The following is an 11,139-nucleotide window of genomic DNA, read 5'->3' as shown; positions in this document are numbered from 1 at the left end:
ATCCCTTCTACCCTCTCTCCAAGACCAAACTGGCCTCTTCCAATCCTGTGGAACAGAAAACTGAATTCCTTGGCCCCGGGCCTGAGCGCTTCCAGGCAGCGCCGCCTTGCCAAGGCCAGTTCTCCGAGCCAATGGTTTGGGGTGGGAGCAAATGCAAATTAAAAGGCTCTTGAGAAAGAGTTTGTTTTTCTCTTGAATCACAGCGATCCCCTATCCGCAAAGCTCCTCCCCCCAGGCTCTCGAACCTGCCTATCTCTGATGAGGGGCAACCGCGGGCTGACTCTTACACTTTCCCTTCACCTCCTATCAGAGCCGGGACAACTTTTTTCTTCCCTTTGCCCTTGCCCCTTTCAGCTATTAAACTGCAGCCAACATCAGGGTGTCCCCGCCGCCAGCGAGGCCCCCTCGGGGTGGGCGGTCCGAGGCTGGGGCGGCCGCCGGCCGGGCCGGAGGGCTCAGCTCGCCCGGGGACCCCGCCCCTGGCTCTGCGCCTCCCTATCTCCTCTGCCAGCTTACTGTTTTTAATTTGAAAAAATCCTCCCCTTCCGTCTCCCTCTCCCGCCTCCTCTTCTTTCCTTTCCTCTGTGGATAAAATTAGATCCTGCATCTGGTGTCGCCGGTGCCCAGCGGTCTGCGGGGCGGGCGGTGAGTGGGGCCGGACGGGAGGGACCCGCCGAGGGCGCAGGGGCAGAGGCCTGCTGGGTGCGGGGACAGGCCTCGGCGTCCCGGCCTAGCAGCTCGGAGACGGCTGAGCCGCGCGCTGCATCCTCAGGTGGTTGAAGAAGTTTCTGGGTGCGCAGCGCGCGCCTGCGGTGGGGACGCGGCGGGCACGCTTGGTAGCGAGCTATTACCAGCCCTGGGGTGCCCTGGGGTAGTCGTGGTTGAGCTGCTCAGGAGGTTGGTGTTCCCTGAATCTTAACCTGGAGGCAGTGGCCTGGAATGAAGGCTCTCTGTAGACCAGACTCAGTCTGCCCGGGGCTAAGCGCGCCCTCAGAGAGGCAGCTGCTTTCCCTGGAGCCCCCTTTGCCTCCTGTGCATTTCCGAGACGGGTCTGGCCTCCCTGGCCTCCTCTTAGGTCTCTAGTTGACGTTATCTCTGTGCACCTCTCACGAACTCAGGCCAGGCCACTCGCGGGTAAGGTGTCTTTATGAGAGCATATTTGCAAGGTTGGTGGCCAGAGAGGGGTTACAGGAGAAAACTCTTCTCTCACCTTGTCTATTAGGGCAAAACGGGGTGATTTGGAGGATGTGCTGCCTTTAGTTTTTTTCTGAAAATAAAACGTTCATATTACAAGGCTTATATTTTCTCTCATTTATTTTGTGGCCTTGTTTATTTTCTCAGGATCTAATATTTGGTTCTTTTTTTTTTTTTTTTTTTTTTTTTTTAATTTGGCCGGGGCTGGGTTTGAACCTGCCACCTCCGGCATATGGGACCGGCGCCCTACCCGCTGAGCCACAGGCACCACCCTAATATTTGGTTCTTAATTGCATATTGCACTTAGAATGAAGCCACCATAATGAGTACACATGAAGACGTGGCTAAGATTGGTTTCTCAGCGGGGAATAGATAAAATATTTGAATTACTTACTACTCTAGTAGGAATAGCTAACCTCCATCTGTCCATTTGCTATTGCAGTTAACGGTGATACATTACAATGATGTCTGTAATATGTATGTGAAAAAACAAGAATGCTGATCATCAGACATGGTTGTGAATTGTATGGGCCAGGGACATTAGGGAGGAGAAGACATTGTCACTTTATGCATGATGTGGTTGTAAACTTTGCATATTTGCAGGTAACCACTGAAAAGCTCATGGGAAGCGTAAGTGATATTAGCAGAGTGTCCAAATGTATTTTACTTAATTTATAGAAATCAGTTGATCAATACACTAAAGCCCAAAATACAGTAGAACAAAATAAACTTCAGTTGACCATCATATAACAGAAAATTGAAAAACATTTTAATAAAAGATATAAAATGTGTATTTGGGAACTAATAAAATACATAACATTTTTGTAGGTAAAGATACCATTTCTCTAAAACAAAATATAAATTAAGTAGAATTTTAACTGAATATTTTAAACTGGATTGTTGAGCTCATGTGGAATAGCGAAAACTTGAAAATAGCCAGAAATATTTTAATTAAATATATATATACACATGTGTATATATGGAGGTTTTAGCATAAAATAAAGGGTATTATAAAGCCATAGTGATTAAAAGATTATGGGATAGTAATATTATCAGACATGTCAATGGAACTGTAGATTTAAGGGGAAAAGTGAGCTTTTGATAAGGGTACATTTTAAATTTGGGCGAGGAAGAAATAACATTTAATTGATGATGTTTATTTGGGAAAACTAATAAAAGTGGACCTTTTCTTCACTTAATACACAAATGATGATGCAGATGACTTACTACTTTAAATATACGAAGCTTGAAAATAAAGAAAAGATGAAGGTAGATTTATGCGCATGGCAAAATGGGAAAAGCATTTCCAAGCATAGTACAAAAACCTAGACATATTTAGGGACACAGTTTTTTTGACATTTGCACCCCCCCCCCAAAAAAAAAGGTACAAACTGGGTACATTGCTAGTAGAAAAAGGCAATTTTGCCAGTATACATAGAGTCTCGTTAATGACCTTTTAAAACCAACAACTCAGATGAGGACAACAATAAACAGCTCAAAGCACGAGAAATGGAAATAATTTACAGAGTGAAGACTCTTAGCCACACTGATTATCTGAAAAAATGCAACTGAATTAAGATGTCAATTCTTGCCAGGTTTACAAACTTTGAGCATCTGGTAATTCTCAGTGTTATTGATAATGCAGTGAGGTAAAGTAACTTTTTACAAATTTTCAGTGGAAAAGGTGATAGCTGTTCAAATTTTCAAATGTTAATTCACTTATTCTAATTTTTTCCTCAAAATATGCTTCCAACTCTGCAAGTAAAAATCATAGGAGGATGTTTTGTAATAAGGAAAACATGGAAACAACTCTGTAACTGTGGTATGTCCAAAGGTGGAATAATAAATAGTGTAAAACTTTTGGTACCACCAAATATTCTGACATGGAAATATGTCCAAATGAAAGAAGTTAAAACTGTGTGTGTATACAATAACATAATATTTTTTGTGATTAATTTTGAATATTGACTGAATTATATTGAGTATTCATATTCTATTACATATTTCTATAGTGTATGCAGGTTTATAAGGACAATGTTAGCATCATGGAAAAATAGTAAAGCTCTTGAGAGTTACTAACTTTTATTTATTTAAAACTCCCCTCTCCCTGCTCCTTCACTTCCCTGCCCCACCTCTTACATTAGCTCATCTATTGCCTTCATGTTAGAATAGAGCACATTGGATTCTGGCTTCTCCGTTTTTGTGATGCTTTACTAAGAAGAATGTGTTCTACCTCCATCCAGGTTAATACAAAAGACGTAAAGTCTCCATCCTTTTTTTTTTAGAGACAGAGTCTCACTGTACCGCCCTCGGGTAGAGTGCCGTGGCGTCACACGGCTCACAGCAACCTCTAACTCTTGGGCTTACGCGATTCTCTTGCCTCAGCCCCCCGAGCAGCCGGGACTACAGGCGCCCGCCACAGCCCGACTATTTTTGGGTTGCAGTTTGGCCGGGCCGGGTTTGAACCCGCCACCCTCGGTATATGGGGCCGGCGCCTTACCAACTGAGCCACAGGCGCCGCCCAGTCTCCATCCTTTTTAATGGCTAAATAGTATTTCTTGGTATACATATACCACAGCTTGTTAATCCATTCCTGGGTTGGTGGTAGACCATTCCCACATTTTGGCAAATTGATCTGAGATAAACAGTCTAGTGCAAATGCCCTTATGATAAAAGGTTTTTGTTTGTTTGTTTGTTTTTGTTTTTTTCCTTCGGGATAGATGCCTAGTAGTGGGACTGCAGGATGGAATGGGAGGTCTAATTTGAGTTCTTCGAGGATCCTCCATAATTCCTTCCAAAAGGGTTGTAATACTTTGCAGTCCCACCAGCAGTGTAAAAGTGTTTCCTTCTCTCCACATCCACGCCAGCATCTGCAGCTTTGAGACTTTGTGATGTGGGTCATACTCACTGGGGTTAGGTGATAGCTCAGGGTAGTTTTGATTTGCATTTTTGTGATGATTAGGGATGATGAGCATTTTTTCATGTTTATTTGTCATTTGTCTGTATTCTTCAGAGAAGGTTCAATTCATGTCTCTTGCCCAGAGATATATGGGATTGTTGGGTTCTTTTGTGTTGATTAATTTGAGTTCTCTGGTGAGAGTGTTTTGATTAGTAATTTATACAGATTTTTTCCCTTTGTGGGTATATTAGTGGTCATTTACCATAAAAGGAATGTGTTTCACAAAGCTTTCTCTATTGTTCTCTTCTTTTTCTTTCTTTCTTTTCAAATGTCCTCTTTCAGTTGCTTCCTTTGAAAACCCCACCTTTTTCTACTTCCTCAATATTGATGATTATGATGTTTATTACAGGCATAGCAGTGAAAAATTTTTCCTGGGGGATTTCACACTGGTTAACTGTTTTGTAAGCAGAAAATATGGGAATGTCCTTACTCCCTAATATAATATCTCACCAGAATTGTACTAAAATTTGCCTCCATAATCCTCATCTTTCAGGATGAGATAGCCTGGCTATCCTTTAGAAAAGAAAACATCTCAAAGTGGACTACAAAAAAAATTGTTAACAGTAGCATGGCAAAAATTCAGTAAAGACAAATTTTGAAAAACTAATTTTAACATAAAATATAATTTTTAGGGTGGTGCCTGTGGCTCAAGGAGTAGGGGGCCGGCCCAATATACCGGGGGTGACGGGTTCAAACCCGGCCTTGGCCAAAAAGAAAAGACTAAAAAAAAAAAATATATATATATATAAAATTTTCATACCTTTCATATAAAGAACACAAAAAGAAAAGAAAAGCTAACGAGAAAAATGACCAAATGACCAAAGGGCTAGTCACAGAAATAGAGATGCAATAACTTTCAAACATATAATAAAAGTTGCTCAACCTCTTCATTATAAGATATACAAAAATTAAAATTTTTTTTACCTATTGGATTGACAATGGCAAAGGTTTTGGTAAAAACTCTATTAGAAATGTGATTTTTTTTCTCTAACATATGAATTGATTCAAAACTGTGTAGTACTATTTGACATCATCTTTCAAAAATGCACAAAACTTTGGTCCACTGATTCTTCTCTCAGGAATTTAATACACAGGTACACACACAAACAAATAAACAAAAAGATTGTTTCAGCATTGTTTGTAATAGCATAATCCTGGAAACAATTTAAATTTTTATCACTTTAATGATTGTGGTGTAGCCATTAAAAAGAATAAGGTCATGTGAACTGAAGCATAATCAACATCAAAACATTTTAATAAATGAAAAAACAAGACACAGAATGTATATAGATGATTGCCATTTGTATTAAAAAGGATAAGGATATAAATTAGTTTGTATATGCTTAGAAAATCTCTTGGAAGACAAAAACGTCCAATATCTGACATTGCCTTTTGAGATAGGAAATGGGGATTGGAGTAGGTGGGATCCTTTTTATTGTATACCTTTTTGTACTGTTTGTTTCCTGACTTATGATTTGTGTGATGACAGATAACACCTATTTAAATGTCTATTTGTATAAATGTGAATGTTCTTTCTCATCAAAATAAGTTAATTATAAGCACTGCACATCTGGTCTTGCTGAAATTTTTAATACTAAAAGACTAGCCAGAAAATGACACAATGAGGCATTGTTGCTAGTCTCCCAATTGGACTATTAATGTATCATAATGATACATGATGATCCTTAAATGTATCATAAAAACGTAATAAGAATATTGTTCTTCCAATATATATGTGTAGTTTTTAGTGGGTTTTTTTTTTTTTTTTTGCAGTTTTTGGCCGGGGCTGGGTTTGAACCCGCCACCTCCGGCATATGGGGCCAGCACCTTACTCCTTCGGGCCACAGGTGACCCATTTTTTTTTTTGTTTGTTTGTTTTTGAGACAGAGTCTCACTCTGTCACCCTTGATAGAGTGTCATGGCATCATAGCTCACAGCAATCTTATTCTTGGGCTCAAGTAATCCTCTTGCCTTAGCCTCTGGAGTAGCTGGGACTACAGACACCTGCCACAAACACCTGGCTAGTTTTTCCATTTTTTCCCGTAGAGATAGGATCTCATCACGCTTTTGGTCAGGCTGGTCTCAAACTCCTGAGCTCAGGCAGTGCACCTGCCTTGGCCTCCTAGAGTGCTAGGATTGCAGGCATGAGCCACCGTGCCTGCCCACAATTTTTTGTACTGCTACTAAAACATTTCCCCCTCGAAAGCTAAAAAGGAGAGACCCGATATTCACTTTAAACATTTTAACTTATGTTTAATAAACGTTATCTATGAACTGTGGCTATCAATTTGCTTCTGTTTAATCTTTTATTTTAATTAAAGCCAAATGCTCATCCTCCAAGATCCTTCACATTTGCTAAAAAGAAGGAACTATTCTAATATATACTTTGCTTTTGAAAGATTCAAGGTGTGACTAAAGAAACATGTTATGAAAACTATCAAATTTATTAGATTTGCCAATGTTTTCATTTGTTGAAAATTAATCACCTTCACTTTTCTTGTAGAACTGATTTTATACAAAGATATAATCAAATATGTTTTCATAGTTCTAATGAAGATTCTGTATGTCTACTGAACATTTCCACTGCATATTTTATTGCAACGGACCTAGGTTTATCTTCTTATTATAAGCCTGGAATTCGTTTCTCTAATTTCAGCTCATGTATCTGTAAATTAGTAAGTTGCCAAAAGGTGAAGAGGAATTAGCAAATCCTTCGTAGTCACTGGGCTCATATTAAGCCCATTTAACTATCCACTTCCTGGTAATCAAGAAACCCATAAAATTAATCACCACAATACACTACAGGAGTCGAGAAATTTAGCTTAAGATCTATAAAGGGAATTGTGTTTGAAAGGACATCCATAAATCTTTCATCTTGGTTTAACATGCAGGATTTTTAGTTATGGAGTTACTTCATTGTCAATTTTGTTATTTTGGAAAAGATTCAGAATGTGAACTCTATTATGTATTCTAGAAAATTTAAAGAGGAAATATTGTTTATATTTTACCATATTTTCACTGTATTTTTATGCCTTTTAAAAACATAGCTATTATTAAAATTGTCTATGTGTTTTAACGTTTGCATATAAACATTTAATGATTTTTAGAAATTGATTTGTGACCATATTTTTAAAGGAATATGATTTTATCATAAGGTTTCATTATGTGAACCATTGTGCTCAGTATTAATGTATTACAATTACTGCTGTTTCCATTCTGTAATTTTTCTGTGGGAATGTGAAGATACTTCTTAGAACAAAAATGTTATACAGCATATCTTAGATTTCTTTTGAACTTGGGGTAGACTGTAAAGGAAATTTACTTGGGTCTACATATGAGATTTGAGAAGAAATTTAGGTAAGTATTATATTGGGAAACTGAAATTTTAATTGTGTTTATTAAGTTTTTATAGAAAGTAGGTTTTTATTCGAATAGGGGAAAGTGTCATAGATCTGCAGTTGAGACTACGTGTTTTGGGGAAGTAGAAGGATATATTAAAATCACCTGAGAAATCACTTCCACTTCGCTTGTCCATATGAAGCAACTTCTCATTTGTTTCAGCTTTATCATGAGATTGCAGCAATTCAGACACATCCTTAGGGTCCACTTCTAGTTCTGTTTCTCTTATTTCCATCATCTCTGCAGTTACTTCATCAACTGCAAATCCCTCCAAATCAACTTCTTCCAAATTCCAGGAGAGTTGGAAGCAACTTCTTCCACACCCCTGTTAATGTTGCTATTTTGACATGGTCCTGTGAATAACGTATGTCCTTAATGGCATCTACAATGGTGAATCCTTTCCAGAAGGTTTTTAATTTATTTCCTTCAGATTTATCACAATAATCACTATTTAGGGCAGCTGTAGCCTTACAAAATGTATTTACTAAATAATAAGACTTGAAAGTCAAAATTACTCCTTGATTCACAGGTTGCAGAACAAATCTTTAATCTTGTACATCTCCATCAGACCTCTTGGGTAGCCAGCCACCCTGTCCAGGAGCAGTTACGTTTTTCAAGGAATTTTGTCCTGAGCAATAGATCTCAATAGTGGGTTTAAGATACTCAGCAAACCATGCTATAAACAGACGTGCTGTCATCCAGGCTTGGTTGTTCCACTTATACAGTGCACAGGTAGAGTAGATTTAGCGTAATTCTGAAGGGTCTTAGGAGTTTTAGAGTGATAAATGAGCATTGGCTTTGACTTAAAATTACCGGCGACATTAACCATTAACAAGAGAGCCTGTCCTTTGAAGCCAAGCATTAACTTCCCTCTAGCTTTGAAAGTCTTAGAAGGCATCTTCTTTTGATATTAAGCTATTTTATCTACATTAAAAGCCTGTTGTTTAGTGTAGTCACCTTCATCAATGATCATTTGGGTAACTTGCTAAAGCTTTGATTCTCTACCTACAATACTATGTATTGATTCAAACGCTACTCCTGACTGTATTTTCTTTGAGTGAGAAGAAGCAGTTGAGGCATCAGGAAGTGGGTCATCTGGGGCTGAGGAGACTTTCTGCTGGATGACGTTTCAAAATAGATCCTTCAGAGTCACCTGCCTCATTAACAACAGATTTCGTCCTGGAAATCTGTTAGATTTTATCAACTAACATTTCTTGTTTGACAATGTGTGCTGCTTTAGTCCTTCAATAAGCTGATCACACATTTTCATCACATCATCTACAGCCATTATTTCTATAGCAAATATAACCATCATCATTCACTGTGGCATCATATTGGTAATAAAAAGGTCCTAGATTTTGGAGCATTTCAGATGTCAGATTTTGGATGCTCAGTCTGTATGAGCATTTTATATGGTAGGACTGACTCAGCATGGTTAGTTTAATCTTGCCTTCGAGACAACTTTATCTTTTTTGTTTGATTGTTTCTTTTTAAGATTAAATTATGGACCAATCAAGTCTGTTTTTTCTTTCCTTTAATGAAAGTTTTGAAGCAAGATCATGACCACAAGAAAGGAGTGGACAGAGTTGGCAGAGCATACAGTCAGCAGGTGTTTGTGAAGAGGGCTTTCAGTAGACTGAGAGGTTTCCGTGGGAGAAGCAGGATTGATGGATAAAACCAAAAAGACTAATTTTAACAAATGTTTTCCTGCAAATGGTTTAATTGTCAATTAGACAGAACTTTTTGGATCTGACATTTCCACCACAGAAACATTTTTTCCCTCCCCAAGAGATACCAAAACCATATTCAAAATAGTATTGTACTGTTTTGAATAGATATATTGACCAAGGCATAGAATTCAGTATTCAGAAATAAATCCTAATAGTTATGGGTAATTGATTTTTGACAAAGGTACCAGGACCGTGAAGGAGAAAAGTCCACTCTGTGTCCCAATGAATAGTGTTGGGATAACTGTATATCTACATACAAAAGAACACAGTTGTACTATTGCAACACCCCTCCAGCAGCTAATTAACTCAATGGATCATAAAGAAAAAACTAGGAAATCCTAGAATAAAACATAGGAGTACGTCTTCACACCCTTGAGTTAGGCAACGAATGGTCTCATAGATGTGCCACCAACAGCGAAACAACAACACTTAATCAAATAAATTGGACTAAATCAAATTTAAAACGGGTTATGCTTCAAAGGTTGCCCACCATCAGGAACATGAAAAGACAACCCACAGAATGGGATAGATTATGTTCTGCAATACACTGAGCTGCCTCATGGTTTATGGTCTTCATTGTATTACTGTGGTACATTTGCTGACTGTTTTTTGTTATGATAAACCATTTTATTACTGGGATTAATCCCACTTGGTCATGGGCTGCTTTGTTATTTCTTAATCGTCTGATAGAATTGTTTGAATCCTTTTATAGTATTCAATTGGTCTACTGGGTTTTGGGTCGTATCCTGCTGAATAGTGAAGTTTCAGATATCTTTGTTGTGGGTTTTGTGGAGATCTTTGGGTGTGTCACTGTGTACAAAGGAGAAATTGGAGAGCAAGCACGTCACACAGCTGCACTGTGGGGTGCAGCAAGTGGTTCCCATACTAATGCTGTCTGGCTGCAGGATGCCAGTGAAGACATCCAGGCTGCCTTACCAGAGAGCGCACCCCAGCCTCACTAACCACAGCATCACAAACCCTGAAAATGCCAAGCCCTCCACAGTTCAGAGCGCACAGTTCAATGCCTCCCCTGTATGCATCACAAGCCCTGAAAATGCCAAGCCCTCCACAGTTCAGAGCTTTCTGCACCTTTAACACTACCCTGTAAGAAAGACATAGCCAAGTTTTCTAATTTAGTTTCAGTCTGAGAGAAAGTGAAAGTCAGTCTCTTCTGCATGTTCTATCTCTTCTACTGTTGCGGGGAGACAGGAAAATGTAAAACAATTCCTCGAAGGTTAAGGGAGGATAGAGGTGATAACTCGCATGCTTGCACCAACTGGAAAGTATCCTGTCTTGCATAACATTTTGGTTAACACTAATTAAGTTTATTTATTTTTGTATTTTTTTGTTGTTGCAGTTTGGCCAGGGCTGGGTCTGAACTCTCCACTGTCGGTATATGGGGCCGGCACCCCACTCTCTGAGCCACAGGTGACACTATATTGAAAAATTTTATATGATAGGAAAGATAATACAAGGAAGGTGAAGGGAAAAACCCAGTGACTCCATGGAGAGGGAAGGTAAACACTTTAAGCACCTGAAAGTGAGGCAATATGTAGGTATATGCTCCTTTATTTAAAGTCATGGCTATTAGTTGCTTTCTAAAATTTAACTGATTGGTTTATTTTACAAGTTGTTATTCACTCACTTGGGTGAGATTTGAGTTCTTGATGTCTGCCTGGCAAAGTAAGAACTGTTATTTTTCCTGGCATTCATTATGTTGATCAGAAGGATTACCTAGGGGTGTGTTAAAAGTAAAGATGTCCGAGCCTAAATGCCCACCAACCCAAGAATGGATTAACAAGCTGTGGTATATGTATACCATGGAATACTATTCAGCCATTATAAAAAAAAATGGAG

At 38.9% G+C, this 11,139-nt stretch overlaps 1 protein-coding gene across 2 annotated transcripts in view; it reads left to right on the top strand.

The window, feature by feature from the left end:
- The first annotated feature begins 259 nt into the window (after positions 1-259).
- The window catches only part of LOC128592017 (phospholipid scramblase 4), a 32,688-nt gene continuing 21,808 nt past the window's right edge, over positions 260-11,139 (top strand). Inside the window, exon 1 of one of the 2 annotated variants that reach the window (XM_053599855.1) lies at positions 260-645. The gene's annotated coding sequence lies outside the window, so the exon portion shown is untranslated. Of the gene's footprint in view, positions 646-784; positions 898-11,139 lie in introns of those variants that run through there. The other variant, XM_053599856.1, reaches the window with a different exon arrangement.

This window comes from Nycticebus coucang, chromosome 8 (assembly GCF_027406575.1).
Source record: "Nycticebus coucang isolate mNycCou1 chromosome 8, mNycCou1.pri, whole genome shotgun sequence".
NCBI classification, from domain to species: domain Eukaryota; kingdom Metazoa; phylum Chordata; class Mammalia; order Primates; family Lorisidae; genus Nycticebus; species Nycticebus coucang.
Note: the sequence above shows the minus strand (reverse complement) of the source record. Positions and strands in the feature narration are given on the sequence as shown.